Source organism: Dermacentor albipictus, chromosome 1 (genome assembly GCF_038994185.2).
Source record: "Dermacentor albipictus isolate Rhodes 1998 colony chromosome 1, USDA_Dalb.pri_finalv2, whole genome shotgun sequence".
Lineage (NCBI taxonomy): Eukaryota > Metazoa > Arthropoda > Arachnida > Ixodida > Ixodidae > Dermacentor > Dermacentor albipictus.
In genome coordinates, this window is record NC_091821.1 from 238,880,622 (window position 1) to 238,898,225 (window position 17,604).

The 17,604-nt window shown below is 42.6% G+C and overlaps 1 long non-coding RNA gene across 2 annotated transcripts; it reads right to left on the reverse strand.

Moving 5' to 3' along the window:
- Window positions 1–443: 443 nt before the first annotated feature.
- Window positions 444–17,137, reverse strand: LOC135901217 (uncharacterized). 2 transcript variants are annotated; one of them, XR_010564047.1, is made up of 3 exons: window positions 16,710–17,137; window positions 13,711–13,804; window positions 444–613 (listed from the first exon to the last, which is right to left on the reverse strand). It is a non-coding gene; the product is annotated as an uncharacterized lncRNA (long non-coding RNA). The 2 variants fall into 2 exon arrangements; XR_010564046.2 differs by lacking the exon at window positions 444–613 and adding an exon at window positions 7,704–7,806.
- Window positions 17,138–17,604: the final 467 nt, after the last annotated feature.

The window sequence follows — 17,604 nt, forward strand, 5'->3', positions numbered from 1 at the left end:
TGTGGTGCTGTCCAGCTAACCATTTTTTTTTAGTCAGCAAAGCTGTAGCGTCTGTCAGATAGTCTCAAGGGTCATTGAATGCAAAGCTGCATTCACAGACAAGTACATAGCACTTAAGTAAATTACAGCATTTACAGATCCTAATATGTTGCTCAGTATGGGTATGGTTAGAATGAAGCAACTCCAATGACTACTGTAAAATAAATAAAGCTGATAACGATCAGAACATGCCAGAGGCCTTCTGAACCTCTAGGTTCAGATAGTACTCAATCAAATAGTACTGCAACTCAATTAAATGTGGTTCCCAAAGGGATAGATTAACTATACATATCTCTGCGTTTCAATTTGAGGTTCTTTCAACGTTTCTAATATCTAGCACTTGTGTGACCACACCAATGCATACAATGACATTAAAAAAGAGAGAGAGAGAGAGCTGTAGTGGCTAAGAACTTCACCCTTTTATTGGTTGCAATATCTTTCCAAACACAAAAGAAAATCGTGCAACTTCCAGGCTCCTTGGTACCACACAAGTTCCAATTAAGCAAGGCATTCACTTACCACTGCAGGGTCTGAAATAATTTATACGCCTTGCACAGTATCCAATATACTCACTCTGAAAAAAGAAAGTGGGAACTGATTCAGGCATGATTTAGCAGAAAGAACGATAATATGACTTGCATGCTGTCAACATCATCTGGCTTTGTGGTGGTAAGGAATTGCACAGATCTTTATGACAGTGCATTCCAACAGTTTGGCATTGTTTCACCACACTGGAGACATCTGCTTTTGGCAGTCTCGTGAATAGCTGTATGTAGCACCGACTATCAAGCTTGTTTTTTTTTTTTTTCGCTAATGTAAACCAGAAAACAGTGAACAAAAATCATAATGTCACCTAAACATGTACCTCTGGGATAACTTACCCGATACAAATGCTCATAACAGTTTACTGTGATTACACTTTCCATACTTCAGTATAACTGCTACATAGTCTTACTCTACTCTTATTTCCGTGATGTCAGGTGGAAGGTGAACTTCTTTCAATGTCGGTCTCTCTCAGACACTATTTTGGAGCAGAGGGACAAAGGGCAGGTTCAGTGCACTTCTGCGGGTAGAACATGTACTGAATATTTAGGTTGCCACTCAGTGTACTAGTAGTGGCTTTGGCCACGAGCAATGCCTCCTGCCCTCACAGCCTGCAGTATAAATGTTGCTGTGAGCCACTGCAGCCAGATTGCACAGTAACAGTAATGTGGAAAGTTGGGCTAGTTGGTGAGTAATCATACCTCAGCAAAATAACTGTTTCTGCATGTTTACAAGTGTCTTGAGGCCAATGCAAACTGCTCTGAATGCAATATTAACTGACAAAGTCTTATGTTCCACACATACAACCAGGCTGTTAGAGAGACACCATAGGGAAAGTACCCAGATTCATTTGGACATTGTGGCGTCCTTTTGTGTGTACCGTAACTAGCGCAAGTATTACGGACTGATGGGTATGATAATTACAGTAGATGCCTTTTCATGCTGACAAAACAGGGGAGGTATGCTCGGAAAATGACTTTCGGGGATACTTTTACTTTCGTGAGATTTCACGAGACAAGCGCTTGTCATGTCGATGTCTGAGCGACAGCATCACACTGTCTTAGCAAAGTTGGCACAGTGAAAGAATGCTGTGGCCTGTAGACGCTGAACATGACCTGTGCTAGTCTCATGAAACCTTGTAAAAAAGAAAATATCCTTGAAAGTCATTGTCCGAGAATACCGCCCCAGATTTCCTACAAGAGGTATGCACTTTGCGTTCCTGTTACAATGCGTGATAACTGAGCTTTGTATCTCTACACCCATAAAATATAACAAGACAACACTGAGCATGGAAATTCCTGCTTTCAAGTAGTGTGGCTCCGGCAATAGACATTGGTGCACTGTACCTGCTACTGGTACAAAGCTTTACAAAAACATGCAACGAAGGCAGACAAATGCTGCAACTATAGTAATTAGTGTAAGCCAGCCTCAGCAAATTCAGAAGTGATAATGCTCAGTGACCACTGATACTCCACGCATGACACAGGTGAATGATAACTGCTTCTCTTTCTTTTTTTCACGAAGCTTTATTACTGCATTTTTCATACAAGGTGTGAGTGCATATGAAAACTTTGTATAAGTTGCGCTAAAGAAAAATTGATGCAGTAAGATATTTGCAAGTCGGCACTGTCAATGTGCTGTGTTTATTCACCAAAACTAATGCACACTCAATTTCATGACCAGTAATAAATATATTAAGGTGTGCTGATTTCTGTTGCACTGAAGCTTTAGTTGCAACTGCTAATGTAAATGGTGCACTTACAATTTTTTTTTACTACCTACCACTGAGCTTCGCTTTCTCAGCTGTGCCCCCAAATGTGGTTGTGCTCAGATTGCTTCTAAGATATTGCTGCTATTCTTGGCATGGTTTGCAGTTTGCCTACTCTAATCATATTTCTGTGTACCAAATGGAATCTGAGGCAAAAATACAAGCTTGTACAGTACAATTCAGTGTACACAAGTTAGTGCCATACACAAGGTACTGATCAGCACTCTGAGTGGCAAGGACTTATGAGAGTAGGCAGAACTGTGGGCACAAGAGCAAGCAACGTTGCATGGAGCATAATTTCTTCAGCAGCTCCTTTCCTTGTGTATCAGGGTAAAGTGCTTCAGACACAGGCAACCACTTTTTTGCACATGAGTTTACTGCCTTTAGCACCGTGTGCTGTTGTATGTCTTCGTGGTTTCGTGCACCAGAAACTGATGCATATTACATCAAAGATTAGGCCATACTGTACATTGCAAAATGCAGCACCTAAAAATAAAGATAGCCAAGACCCATGAAAAAAAAAAGAAGGAAAGGGTTACTTTAGCAGCCTACCAGCAAGCACATGATACTTGAAGCACATGACTGCTATGAACAGCAACAACCTAAGAATGCAGTGGGAAATGCACTGCTGACCTACTCTAAAAGAATGTCTATAGGTTTACGAGCTTATTTTCTAGTTCTTAGTGCAGAAACTTGAGACAAAATGCACAGAAGTTGAGACACACACACATGCTTGTGTGTGTCTCAACTTCTGTCCATTTTATCTCAGATTTCTGCACTCAGAACTAAAAAATATATTGTAGTAACAAGGCTACAATTCAACCCTTGCTGCCGATTAAGCACTCTTATTTCCGTGATGTCAGGTGGAAGGTGAACTTCTTTCAATGTCGGTCTCTCTCAGACACTATTTTGGAGCAGAGGGACAAAGGGCAGGTTCAGTGCACTTCTGCGGGTAGAACATGTACTGAATATTTAGGTTGCCACTCAGTGTACTAGTAGTGGCTTTGGCCACGAGCAATGCCTCCTGCCCTCACAGCCTGCAGTATAAATGTTGCTGTGAGCCACTGCAGCCAGATTGCACAGTAACAGTAATGTGGAAAGTTGGGCTAGTTGGTGAGTAATCATACCTTGCTGGTGAAGCAGCGCACTGACACGGACACAGCGAAGACGCACAAGAAAAGACGACACTCGCTGCACTCGCAACTATGATAGTTGCGAGTGCAGCAAGTGTTGTCTTTTCTTGTGCGTCTTCACTGCGTCCGTGTCAGTGCGCTGCTTCACCAGCAAGGTATGATTGCACAGTAACAGTCCAGTTGACATTACAGGCTGCCACTGCCTCCTTATGCATCAAATACTTCTGCTAAAACTGATCACTAGGCTTCAGTGAAGGAGGAAAAGCCATGTTATCTGCACAGCTCCTTTGCTGATATCTTTGTAGGTATAATTTTTAAATTAATCTAGGTCCATCAAATATAATGCTGCGGGGAAAAATTTGTCAGGCAAATAGACGATTAACAAAAATGTAGATTAAAGACAGCCCTCATGAATATACTGCCAAGTCAGTTTTGGAGCTATAACAACACAAAGGTTAACCAGAATATAGACATAGGTATGCGCACGGGTAATATCTTCCGACTTTGGATGTAAACGATGTTTGTGCAAAAATAATTACGAATACGCACAATTTTTTTGCTTTTTACTGGGCCAATTAAATGCAGAAAATTCATAGATGTGTTCACCTATGATGTCAACTGAAATAACCGTGACAGCAGAATATTCTAAAATAAGAATTTTTATTGTACCTAGTTTCGCACTTGATTAAAACAATTTACCTCCAACCAACTTCTGCTTCTTTGCATAACTTTCAAAAAGTGCTTACGTCACCAAAAAGATTTCTTCTAGAAAAATACTGTCGTGAAACGACATTCCCAAAATCACCAACTAACCCAATTTTTTCCAAGAGAATTGGTGACAGGTGCTTTTAGGGTCTGGGACGTTTCGCGTGGAATGACCCAATAGGAAACATGTGCTCATTGTTCGGCACCCTAAACTGCACCAATTCATGTCATCATCATCATCAGCCTGGTTGCGCCCACTGCAGGGCAAAGGCCTCTCCCATGCTTCTCCAACAACCCCGGTCATGTACTAATTGTGGCCATGCCGTGCCTGCAAACTTCTTAATCTCATCCGCCCACCTAACTTTCTGCCGCCCCCTGCTACGCTTCCCTTCCCTTGGGATCCAGTCCGTAACCCTTAATGACCATCGGTTATCTTCCATCCTCATTACATGTCCTGCCCATGCCCATTTCTTTTTCTTGATTTCAACTAAGATGTCATTAACTCGCGTTTGTGCCCTCACCCAATCTGCTCTTTTCTTATCCCTTAACGTTACACCTATTATTCTTCTTTCCATAGCTCGTTGTGTCGTCCTCAATTTGAGTAGAACCCTTTTCGTAAGCCTCCAGGTTTCTGCCCCGTAGGTGAGTACTGGTAAGACACAGCTATTATATACTTTTCTCTTGAGGGATAATGGCAACCTGCTGTTCATGATTTGGGAGTGCCTGCCAAACGCACCCCAGCCCATTCTTATTCTTCTGATTATTTCCGTCTCATGATCCGGATCCGCCGTCACTACCTGCCCTAAGTAGATGTATTCCCTTACGACTTCCAGTGCCTCGCTGCCTATTGTGAATTGCTGTTCTCTCCCGAGACTGTTAAGCATCACTTTAGTTTTCTGCAGATTAATTTTTAGACCCACTCTTCGGCTTTGCCTCTCCAGGTCAGTGAGCATGCATTGCAATTGGTCCCCTGAGTTACTAAGGAAGGCAATATCATCAGCGAATCGCAAGTTACTAAGGTATTCTCCATTAACTTTTATCCCCGATTCTTCCCAATCCAGGTCTCTGAATACCTCCTGTAAACACGCTGTGAATAGCATTGGAGATATCGTATCTCCCTGCCCGACGCCTTTCTTTATTGGGATTTTGTTGCTTGCTTTATGGAGGACTACGGTGGCTGTGGAGCCGCTATAGATATCTTCCAGTATTTTTACATATGGCTCATCTACACCCTGATTCCGTAATGCCTCCATGACTGCTGAGGTTTCGACTGAATCAAACGCTTTCTCGTAATCAATGAAAGCTATATATAAGGGTTGGTTATATTCTGCACATTTCTCTATCACTTGATTGATAGTGTGAATATGGTCTATTGTTGAGTAGCCTTTACGGAATCCTGCCTGGTCCTTTGGTTGACAGAAGTCTAAGGTGTTCCTGATTCTATTTGCAATTACCTTAGTAAATACTTTGTAGGCAACGGACAGTAAGCTGATCGGTCTATAATTTTTCAAGTCTTTGGCGTCCCCTTTCTTATGGATTAGGATTATGTTAGCGTTCTTCCATGATTCCGGTACGCTCGAGGTCATGAGGCATTGCGTATACAGGGTGGCCAGTTTCTCTAGAATAATCTGTCCACCATCCTTCAACAAATCTGCTGTTACCTGATCCTCCCCAGCTGCCTTCCCCCTTTGCATATCTCCTAAGGCTTTCTTTACTTCTCCCGGCGTTACCTTCGGGATTTCGAATTCCTCTAGACTATTTTCTCTTCCATTATCGTCGTGGGTGCCACCGGTACTGTATAAATCTCTATAGAATTCCTCAGCCACTTGAACTATCTCATCCATATTATTAATGATATTGCCGGCTTTGTCTCTTAACGCATACATCTGATTCTTGCCAATTCCTAGTTTCTTCTTCACTGTTTTTAGGCTTCCTCCGTTCCTGAGAGCATGTTCAATTCTATCCATATTATACTTCCTTATGTCAGCTGTCTTACGCTTGTTGATTAACTTCGAAAGTTCTGCCAGTTCTATTCTAGCTGTAGGGTTAGATGCTTTCATACATTGGCGTTTCTTGATCAGATCTTTCGTCTCCTGCGATAGTTTGCTGGTATCCTGCCTAACGGAGTTACCACCGACTTCCATTGCACACTCCTTAATGATGCCCACAAGATTGTCGTTCATTGCTTCAACACTAAGGTCCTCTTCCTGAGTTAAAGCTGAATACCTGTTCTGTAGCTTGATCTAGAATTCCTCTATTTTCCCTCTTACCGCTAACTCATTAATCGGCTTCTTATGTACCAGTTTCTTCCGTTCCCTCCTCAGGTCTAGGCTAATTCGAGTTCTTACCATCCTGTGGTCACTGCAGCGCACCTTGCCGAGCACGTCCACATGTTGTATGATGCCAGGGTTAGCGCAGAGTATGAGGTCTATTTCATTTCTAGTCTCGCCGTTCGGGCTCCTCCACGTCCACTTTCGGCTATCCCGCTTGCGGAAGAAGGTATTCATTATCCTCATATTATTCTGTTCCGCAAATTCTACTAATAACTCTCCCCTGCTATTCCTAGTGGCTATGCCATATTCGCCCACTGCCTTGTCTCCAGCCTGCTTCTTGCCTACCTTGGCATTAAAGTCGCCCATTAGTATGGTGTATTTAGTTTTCACTCTACCCATCGCCGATTCCACGTCTTCATAGAAGCTTTCGATTTCCTGGTCATCATGATTGTATGTAGGGGCGTAGACCTGTACAATCTTCATTTTGTACCTCTTATTAAGTTTCACAACAAGACCTGCCACCCTCTCGTTAATGCTATAGAATTCCTGTATGTTACCAGCTGTATTCTTATTAACCAGGAATCCGACTCCCAGTTCTCTTCTCTCCGCTAAGCCCCGGTAGCACAGGATGTGCCCGCTATTTAGCACTGTATATGCTTCTTTTGGCCTCCTAACTTCACTGAGCCCTATTATATCCCATTTACTGCCCTCTAATTCCTCCAATAGAACTGCTAGACTCGCCTCACTAGATAACGTTGTAGCGTTAAACGTTGCCAGGTTCATATTCCAATGGCGGCCTGTCCGGAGCCAGTGATTCTTAGCACCCTCTGCTGCGTCGCAGGTCTGACCGCCGCCTTGGTCAGTTGCTTTGCAGCTGCTGGGGACTGAGGGCCGGGGTTTTATTGTTGTGTTCATAGGAGGTTGTGGCCAAGTACTGCACCAGGGTGGCCAATCCTGCTCTGGTGAGGGAGTGCGTTACCGGTTCTGGTCACCGGGATCAGGCCACACTCCAGGCCTGTTTGTGCAATTTTATCAACACGCGGATTTCTTTTTTTTTTTTAATCCGGTGGAAAATTGCCGGCACCGGGATTCGAACCACGGACCTCTTGCACGCGAGGCGGGTGTTCTACCTCTACGCCACCGCTGACCACCCAATTCATGTGACTCCACCCAAATTTGTTTTATTCATAGTCACCTGCGAGTTCTGCAGGAGGTGCGAGTTCTACTAGGCAAATTTGTGCTCCCCCCCCCTCCCCCCAGCGGAGCTTCGGGAGGCCACTGATTCACATCAATTGCCATTTCGTGTACGCCTTTGGTACACTGTCTGGTCGGCTCAACATAAAACCTGCGACATGGCAAGGGCACATAATAGGTTAATAGGGCAATCTGAAATGTTTTGAAGTGCATTGGCACTTGTAACACACATTCTTAGCCCTGCCTTATGCTTGGCACTAAACACACAGCAGCCGCAAGGCAGAAAGAGGCATAAAGAGACATACTAGTAGAGATGCAAAATAGGGTAGGGGTATCCTCTTTTAGTTAGAGAAGATATGAAATGAATTGGCCAATCAGCTATCAGTTGCAACTCAATTGATGGAATGGTGCGTTGCTGCTGCAGGGCATGTCATGATCTGCCATATCCATTAGACTGTAGACAGATGGTAAAAACAAATTGCTTGTATGCTATTGTATAGCATATCAGTGCACCAGACAGCCGCAATATATGTGTGCCCACAGTGCTGCTCGAGGGCCATGTCACTCAAACCAAACTATGTGCTCAAGTACAAAAAGGACGTTAGTGAATGAAAAGGAAAGATCTGTGCTGTGAGCATCTGCATAACGATCATGAACGAAAGTTTTCGGAACACGCCAGCACTTAAAAATTTAATCTTCTGGTGCGGCCATACAGACTGGAATTAGGACGTGTACTGCATTGGTCAGAAACACGTAAATATTGCACCACTTTACTTCAGGCTGCCTACCTAGGCAATGAAATAAGAATGAATTTTCGTGTTCTTGGCACTTGTGGTCTTCAGACTTTCAGTTGCGCTTGTATATCTGCTGTCTACAATATGTACAAGCTATATGAATTTACTGTTTTCCAGCTACACTCACTTTGAGCATGATATAGATCCTTACAAAAATGCTCTGAATTAGTAGGAGAGGTTCTCTTGTGGACAGTTTAGGGCCACATTTTAGGTGCTCTTCATAAACCCCTGTGACTTCAGTGGATGTTCAGCATATTCTATAGCTGTGTCCAAGGGCGAAGGCTATGCAAGATAGAGTGTGTGCTTACAAGGCTTGGATGTGCACAGGCCAGCAAACGTTATATGCAATTAATAATTGATGCCAAAATCCACACAGACAAGAATGGAAGGTACAGACGACATGAACGCAATTGCAGTTTTGCAGTTTCTGCCCAAAGCAAGCCTGTAAGGCATGCAGTATGCCAAGCCTGTGTGATGTAAATAAAATAGCTTAGTTACAGCAGATTTTAAAGATTACAGACCTACCAGCCACAGTGGTGAGACTAACTGTGTTATTGCCCACCTGTGCACATCCCATTTCAAATGGGTGGCTGTGTGTCAAGCAAGACTTCACTGCACTTGTCACAAGACTTCATCTTTAGTATATTTCAGACATGATAGCGTACAAGTGCTCCTTTTAATATTATTCTAACATACAGTTCTTTATTTGTCTGAAAAAAAAAAAGACAAAGGATTCTTTAAAGGGATAAACATTCAGTTTGGAGCAAGGACTTTGCGTGTGTGCTACTGCATGCATGGGCAAATATGTTCATGAGGAAAAGACGACCTGTAAGCCAGCATGGAAGAAGTGGACAGTATAGATTAAAAAAAAAAGACAAAGATCAAAAGTAATGCAGTGATAGCTGCTCACAGAGAACAGAAGCAAGTAAGCATTACTTTGTTGTTTGAGCCCTTAGAAACAGCAAAGTGCACGGATGCCTTCCGGCAATGATGGGTGCACGTGTGGTCACTGCAGGCATCTTCTTTAGCCTTCCCCTCAGTGACTCCACTGTATGTCACCTCAATGCCACTCAAGACAGGTTCACAGTGAGATGAGGGCTTGAAGTGCACACATGAGTGAATGTGCATCAACAAAAGTTGAACAAGGGATGTCACTGGAGCCAATGCTTTGGTGAGGGGCATAGAGTTTTTAAATAAATACCCTAGAGGGAAATGTGGCGCCAGTGTCTACGGGGGCTCTCATGAGCGTTGCCTCAACCTACATGGGAATGCTGGGAAGTACAGGTTTCGGATTGACTTCGATCTTTAGACTAGTGGCGTTTGCTTGCGGCGCAGTAAACAAAGCTATACTCAAATACTATCGTGTAAAATCTAATTTTATTTCTGCAGTATGTTACGTAATATACAACACGTTACATAAACTTCGTATGACTTTGAGATGGAAGCATGGTTTACTATGGTTTATCACCAGGACACACCAGGGTATGCATTATTGTGCGATTCTGTTCCCGATTTAACACCTGAGAATAATTATTTACTTATTTTTGCAACAGCAATAACAACCGTGCATGTACTTATATAAAAATACTAATCAAGTATTTATGGAAATAAAAATGTTGTATTGTGGGAAAGTGTTGCGCCCTTGAGCGGAATGCTACAAGTATCGTCTGCTATGACGCCTGCTCGCTGCAAACGTGAGACTTCTCGCAGATGACAGGCACTTGCGAACTCTCTCGCTCTGTCGAAAGGCTGTGTCGGCTGTCACGATTGCTGAATGTCTTCAAGTACTTTTAAGCACATCTGCTACAGTGCTATCTAGGACGCTAGTGGCCTCCCATGAGTATGCTTTACCATTTTTTATATTGACGTACCACTTTTGAAGCGTTAACTGCGTGGCTTCACACTTACACATCTTACAACACTAGACTACAGCCAGGAAGCAGCAACCACTCCTACCACAAGTTTGTGTTCTCAAAGTCCTAAAACACGCATTTCCATGAGCACATATACGAGCAATGCGTAATGAAGCCCTCAATAAAATTTGATTGTCAAGCCACTAGAAGTACAACTGTATATGTCTTGTATCAGTAGTGCCTTCTTTTTGCTATTCTGAAGTTTCATAAAGTACGTGACACTACAGCACCAACCTAACACACTTAACAAACCAAGGTCCAAATGCTCAAAACATGTTCTTTCAACGTTTACGATGGCGTCGCTTTCTCGTCAGGTCTTCGACACCACACCGCGACACGAACATTGTCCCAGCCGCTGGCCCAGAGCGCTATTGCCACTTCGAGCAACATAACAAAGGCTGAGAGCTTTGCGTTGCACTTTCCCACTGCAGGTTATAGCAATTGCGCTTGGAGTGAAACCAAAACTGCCAAAAAATACTTGTAGACTAGTTCGCCAGTCAACAGAATGCCAATCCAAAGCCTGTATTTCCCATCATTCCCATGATGGTTGAACGATCGCAGCGCCAGGTTTCCCTCTAGGTATATTAATATGAAACTCTATGGGTGAGGGGACTTTGTCAGGGCAGCAACACATTTCCATGGCAGCGTTTATACTGGACGTTTCTGTGAAGGCGTTTAGTAATATTTAAGAATAGCCATTTTGAAATAAAAGGACAGTTTCTTCGGAGACATGCTGTGAGTGGTGGTAAACATGGAGTGACGGCTGATATGAGATAATCGGCTGCTAATTAACAAGAATTCAATAATTTAGTTTTAAACTTTAATTTCTGCGGTTTCATTATAGTCTGCAAATTCAAGTAAAATCTCCATACAAGCTGTTTCAATTTTTAGATTTGGAAGAAATGCGATTGCTCATGGAACTGTGACACGACGAAATTGGGCTGTCAGAGCGGGCAAAACCGAGACTAGGAGGCTGTGGCTGCGAGTTAGGAGTAAGTTGTGTAAATAGGAAATGAAAGCAATGAGTATGAGCATACACCTTTTTGAAAGCTGAGAAAGGGAGAAAAGAGGTGGACCAAATATTAAATGTAGACAAGAAATTAAATTAAGCTGTACGATAATAATTTAGTAAATAATGGCCCGAGAGATTAGAAAGGTAAATTTGTGCGGGGGGGTATGGTTAGCATTAATCTTAGGTTAACGATGCTGTTTATATTTGTGCCATTGGTCTAACGAACATATTTGAGAGCTCCCTTTCAAATATTTATGCCTGTTAATTGCAGATAACTTGTGGATGAAATGTCACTCTCGATACTTTGTCTCTGGGAGGATGATGTGTGAAGCAGGACCCCTACCTGTTGTATCACTATCAAAACTAACCCCTCCCCCACTCGCATTTTGCTTTTTTAACACCTTGACATCTCTCGCCCTACTCTATGTACCAGCTTATTTTCGTCCTCACTCAACGAGGTTGGGGGAGAGTGAGCTACTAATGTGTGAGCCCATTATATTCACCCTTCATCTTCTTCATCTGTATATATTCATCATCATAGCGAGCTCGTCTTCAGTGCACGGCCCTGCTGAATAAAGCGTCGAGTTAACAGCCATCTCACAAGTGGTGGAGGTTGCTTTTGATCGCTTGGTCCGCTACGACTACTGAGATTCCCTTGAGCTTCATTCAGGTCGCCACTTGCTCTGCCTTTTCGCCGCCGCACCCCAAGAGCAGGCACCAGATGCTGCCAAGGAAAGCAGTTGCCGCCCTAACTTGTTTGCTCCAGTGGCATCCCTTGCTTGACTACCGCTATTCATCGCTCTGTCCCACAAGTCACTTTTTTGAGCAGAAAAGTGCGAGGAACCCACCTTGGTAATTTTGGTGGACAGTCACCAACACTTACAAACGTCCTCGCACTCTCACCTGCGTCTGCTCACTCTCACTGCATTCACATACATTGTGCCTGCCCACAGTCGTTCATCATTACTCAAGAGCATTCCCATACTACCATCCTTTCACAGTTGAAGACTACGGTTCTTGGTAGTTTGCCTTTGTGTGGAGAAATCGGGTTAATAATTTAACCCAATGTTTACATAACTGTCTTGAAGGGCAAAAATAGATAAATTTGGTTTTTACTTGAAAACAAATAGTCTTACAGGCATATTTCAAGCAATAAATGAGAACTTGAAACCTAAAACTCATGCACTAATGCAGAAATTTCTATGCTAGTGATAAACATCGCCTCTGTGTAGCAACAAATGGCACATACATGAGAGAACTCTGACCCATGCTTAATGTCTATTGCTGTAGAGGCTTTTACTATTACCACCACCGTCGTTTGCTACTACTGTTGCTCCTGCAACTTGACTACTACTATACTATACTACACGCACCATCATGACCACTCAAAGTGAGAGAGAGAGAGAGAGAGAGAGAGAGAGAGAGAGAGAGAGAGAGAGAGAGAGCTTGAAAAACCATAAGCCGAAGGAAAGCATTTATGAAAAACGTAGTTCCTTGAGTCAAGCTTTCAAATATGACTCAGATTTTCCATAAAATTCATCATATCTGAAGCATGGTGCCAACTGTTCAGTCAAGTTATATGAAGTCGCAGCATGCTAATAATATTACGGCACCAAAATACTCATTCTATACTAGCTCTGTGTATGCAATGTATTGTGCCACCTGCAGGGGCATCAGAAGAGGGGATACAATTACTTGCCCCGGTAGCACTGATCTGCCAGAGTGTCTCCCACAGCAATCATTTCAGAGCTCGGGGAGGACTTATTACTGCTCTAGTCCTTCGCTTTGCTTGTTACCTTCTCAAGAGAGTAATTTTGCTGGCATACTAAGGTCAAATACAGTTCTAATGTCTTTTGTAACATAAGGTCACTAAATTTTCAGCGCTCGGCACATTTTGCTTACACAACAGACTTCACAATTATCAAAAAATGCCTGATACATCATAATGCCAATTTTTCTCTAGTGGTACTAATTTCAGTTAAACAGAACACGATGCATGTGCATTTAAGCACTGAGCTGAAATAGTCTGTGCAGGAGCATATTTCAAAGCCCTTTGTTTGGGATGGCCAGCTTTCATCATTATGTGCCTTCTACTTTTGACTGGAACTATGCGGGATTGTCAATTCTATGCCCGTTTTTTTTTTAATCCAGCATGTGGGTCAATTCTTCACACCAGGGGTGCCGAAAAATGCTTAAAGGATAAAATTCAAAAGAATGTGTTCTGGTAAATGCCAATTCTCTTATGAAGAAGATTTCAGTAAGCATACGCCAAATGTAGAAAAAACTAAATGCAGATGTAACAATAAATGTGGGGAAAATAAATCTGTAGATGTTACCTCCTACATAATGCGGTCAGCAGGAAACGAGACTTGGATTGCAGAAGCTTGCCCCAGTGATGGCAGCAGTGGACACAAATGTGCGCTGATGGGTCTGTGAAACAGAGAAGTTCAATTATTGAATGCCTGCAGCAACTAAATTACCAAACTGCATACACACACGTGTGAGCACACTAGCACTGCAGTAAGTTTGCTTGCCATGTTCAACAAAAGGTGTTGGTATTCTGCAACTATTGTGTTTTCAAAATTTCTCCTGCTGATATTTCTGCAGTGCCGACACTATGACGGACTTGAGCACTACACTCTGCCAAGTTCCTGGGAGCTACGACAGTCCAGGATCAGCAATGTGAGTGAGGCTACTTTATTAGCTTCCCAATCCCAGTATGCAATGAGACTGCATACATTTTTCGTATTTCTTATTTGGGAAGACGTGCAAGTACCATAGCCAGTTTTGTTTAAGAGGTCAATAACGTACTGGAAACAAGACATTTTCATATCCTTGGTTTTTGGTGGGTAACAGCTCAATAACGATGGTATGCCATATTAGATAATTCCAGACAAGTTGACGTATTATATCTCGATTTCAGTGAGGCATTCGACAAGGTTCCTCACGATGAACTACTGCTGAAGCTTAAAATAAGTGGAGTACCAGCACCACTCATAAAATGGATTGCTGCTTAAAGCAGAGAACACAATATGTGGAAATTGACGGTTTTTGTTCCCCTCCATATTCGGTCACATCAGGTGTTTTGCAGGGGAGTGTGCTGGGACCTCTATTGTTCTTGGTCTATATGAATGATTTGGCCTCCTTTATTCACGAAAACATCAAAATTAACCTTTTTGCCGATGATTGCATGTTGTTTAAAGTAATATGTTTTAGAACAAAGCCTGCTAAATACTGCTTTGAATGATGTTTTGGTTTGGTGTGACAAATGGGGGATGTCATTAAACTTTGAGAAAACAGTATTTATGAGCATCACCAGGAAGAAGATCCCTTTTACGTTTAACTACACCCTCCACTCCACATCTGCGACTCGGGTCACAAAATACAAATATTTAGGCGTAATCATGAACAACAAACTTATTGATCACATTTGCTTTATAACCTCATCTGCTATGAAAAAAAAAAAAACCAACGGGTTTTTAAGACACAAGTTAAGGGGAGCACCTGCCAGTGTGAAGAAATTAGCTTATGAATCTATTGTTAGGTCAAAACTTGAGTATGCCGCCGTGGTGTGGGGTCCTCACACGAAAAAAGACATTGCACAGGTTGAGAAGGTTCAAAGGCGCGCTGTGCAATTCATCTACATCAATTACAGTAATTGTGACTCTCCATCTCTCCTCATGAAAACTAATCAAATAAATCTTCTGTACCAGAAGAAAAATAATGAGGATATAATTTTTGTGCTCCTTGTTACACAGAAAGCTCGGCATCCCAGCCACACCACATGTGATGCACGCTGTAACCCACAAAACATGACACACACACAACTATAGCTTAACTCCTCATTTCGCAAAAACAAATTCCGAAAACAATAACTGACTGGAATTCGCTACCTGAAGAGCTTTTCACGTGTGGAAACCTTAAAAAGGCCGTTAACAATATTTTTTAACCTCCAATAGAGAGTTCTTTGCCTCTTGCATTTGATCCTTTTGGAATGCTGTAATGCAGTGATTTGGGCTTGTTGGTAAGACATTGTGAGGCTTATAGCACGTGAAAAAGACAAGGACGAAAGGAAGACGTGACACATACAGACGCTAACTTGCAAAAGTCTTTATTTCGAGCAAGGGACCCATACATATATACAACTTTTTCGCGTACATCATCATACATGCGCTGTTTGCGAAAATTCCTCAAACATCATTGCGCAGGTAAGATAACTCTTTGCAGAAAATTGTTGCAAGTTAGCACCTGTATGTGTCACGTCTTCCTTTCATTTTGTCTTTTTCAAGCGCTATAAGCCTCATGATCCTTTTGGAGGTACAAGTTCTATATATATATATTTAGAAGTGTTGTATATCTACAGGTATGCATATTAACATATATGTACATTGCTGTTTGTACAATGCATTGTATTCCTTCTTTAAATTTGCCCTTCCTGCTTGATCCGAGGTCTGTAGTATCATGTAAATAAAATAAAAAATAAATATGCGTGTGATTTGAAGAGGATGAATTTGCAGGCAAACTGTGTGTATTCTAAATATCAAGCCAGCTTGCCTGCAAAGTCGAGTGGTGTTATTATGCACACATTGAAGTGCTTAATAGAACAACCTTGATAAGTAATAGCTTTTTATTAAATTAGAAATTGGGTGACGGTAGTACAGATGGCACGTTAAGAATTGTGGTCACTTTTCCTTGGGGTGATACACCACCTGCTCCGCGTACCAGAACGTGGTTCTCACACTTGAATGACGTCGCAATTTTCTGTAGGCTGAGTGAAATGTGTCGCTACTATGAGACGAGAAACCGTGGATCGAGTGCACTGATGTCACGACCATGGTTCCCTAGCTTGTTGAAAGGCAGCAGCTTCAGTGCACAAAGACACTACGCGGAACAACGACAGCATGTAGAAATTGCTTCTGAGTGACATCCCGGAAAGACAACGGCACCACTCTACTGCAACTTCTGTGCCTGGTTTATTCGGTTTACAGTTACCACAGACCGAGCACGCCTGTAGCACAGAAGTCCCTAGGAACCCAATGCATCCAGGGACTTTATAGGTCGCATTGCTCTCTTCGATCTCTGTTCAAAGAATTCTGGCATTGAAATATCAGCAAGCAGCTGCGCCGCGAGATCCTTCAGACTGCCGCGCAGGACTCAGCACGAGCGAACTCGAACTACGCTTCGCCAAGCGACGCGCTGTCTCAAAAATTGATTTCGTCGCGATGGGGGCGATCGCGTTTACGTAGAACAAATGTGCTGTAGAACCGGCGACGTACTCAAGCCCGAAAATTCCGCAAATGACGCGTGTACTAGACAGGAAAATTTTTACCCTTACCTTTCGTTCGTCGCTGTAGTTCGCGTTGACACTTGATGTGCAGTCAACTAGCAGTAGTTGCCCCTAGAGTCGACTTAGGTGTTTACATCTGTTACCAAAAGTCCCTAGAGCTAATTCAACTTGTGCCGAGCAAAATGCAACGGCAGGTGTATTACCTCTTAAGTCTGCGTGCACTTAATCCATCAATGGCGCTTAATTAAGCCAGATCCTGGAAAACACGACAGAGAACTTTTTGCTGTCACATGTACGGCCACATGAGTCTTCTTTTAGTCCGTCAAGTTGGAATGACGTGACGTTGCTTCGCATGTGCTTCCTTCGGTTTTTGATTCACGCGTGCTGTGTTGAAATCGGTTGAAATTTTGCAATACCTTTTGCATAAATTTGTTGAATTACGTTTTATTAAGTATACACATTATACACAAATACATGTATTAGCTGCAAAGGTCTTGCAATGGTGTCCTTTTGCAACAAACAGCTGGCCACAATGAAATATAAATTTGGCGTCTGTGCTGTCAACAAGGGGGTGTTTTACTGTGAAACAAAAATTAAACATTGTTTTTTTCACATGCAAATATATGATATTAATTGTGCTATACTTTCGTGTTTATCTGAATGTGAAAGTCTGGCCAACTAAAGAATACACGAAAGTCTGGCCACATCCTCGAACCGTGATTTTTGAGTGGCGGAATTTCAGAAAGCATTTCCTGCGATGCAAAGTTTCGTGAAGGAGCGGTCTGCGCAGTAATTATTGCAGTGTTAGAAAAAAATCACTTTGATTGAGAACCAAGCCTACGGCGTTGAACAGACGAAGCCGGATGAGAATTACTGCTTTCTGAATTGCGACTCCGTTTAATGGAACGTGGAAACGTCTCGTAAGCGCCACTGTCTTGCTGTG